This window comes from Schistocerca serialis, chromosome 1, assembly GCF_023864345.2.
Source record: "Schistocerca serialis cubense isolate TAMUIC-IGC-003099 chromosome 1, iqSchSeri2.2, whole genome shotgun sequence".
NCBI lineage: Eukaryota > Metazoa > Arthropoda > Insecta > Orthoptera > Acrididae > Schistocerca > Schistocerca serialis.
The window spans coordinates 294,119,346-294,120,294 of NC_064638.1; the positions used below are offsets into that span (position 1 = coordinate 294,119,346).

Genomic DNA, 949 nt, shown 5'->3' on the forward strand with positions numbered 1-949 from the left:
AAGCCATTGCACGTGTCAAATGCTGTTATATTAATAATCCGTGTAACCGCCAGAATGTTGAATGCAAGCATGCAAATGTGCATGTGTTGCGTAGTACAGGTCCGGATGTCAGTTTGTGGGCTGGAGTTCCATTCCTGTTGCACTTGGTCGGTCAGTACAGGGACGGTTAATGCTGGATGACTGTGGAGTTTTATTCCGATGACGTCCCATATGTGCTTTATTGGAGACGAAGCTGGTGACTGAGCAGGCCCAGGCAACGTGTCGACACTCTGTAGAGCACGTTGGTTTACAACAGCTACCGAGCGAGGTGGTGCAGTGGTTAGCACACTGGACTCGCATTCGGGAGGACGACGGTTCAATCCCGTCTCCGGCCATCCTGATTTAGGTTATCCGTGATTTCCCTAAATCCCTTCAGGCAAATGCCGGGATGGTTCCTTTGAAAGGGCCCGGCAGATTTCCTTCCCCATCCTTCCTTCACCCGAGCTTGCGCTCCGTCTCTAATGACCTCGTTGTCGACGGGACGTTAAACACTAATATCCTCCTCCTCCTTTACAACAGCTGTATGTGGGAGAGCATTATCCTGTTAGAAAACATCCACTGGAATGCTGTTCATTAAAGGCAGGAAACAGATTGACGTATAAATTTGCAGTCAGGGTGCGGGGATAACGACGAGAGTGCTGCTACTATCATTCGAAATCGCAACCCAGAGGATAGATCCAGGTGTACGTCTGGTGTGTCTAGCATGCAGGCAGGTCGTTTGCAGGCCCTCAACTACCTCTTTCTAACCAACATACGGACATCACTGGCCCCGAGGCAAAAGGATGGTTCAAATGTCTCTGAGCACTATGGGACTTAACATATGAGGTCATCAGTCCCCTAGATTTTACAGCTACTTAAACCTAACTAACCTAAGGACATCACACACATCCATGCCCGAGGCAGGATTCGA

At 49.3% G+C, this 949-nt stretch overlaps 1 non-coding gene across 1 annotated transcript; it reads left to right on the forward strand.

Moving 5' to 3' along the window:
* The first annotated feature begins 301 nt into the window (after positions 1 to 301).
* Positions 302 to 374, forward strand: Trnaa-cgc (transfer RNA alanine (anticodon CGC)). Its single transcript has one exon. It is a non-coding gene; the product is annotated as a tRNA-Ala (tRNA).
* Positions 375 to 949: the final 575 nt, after the last annotated feature.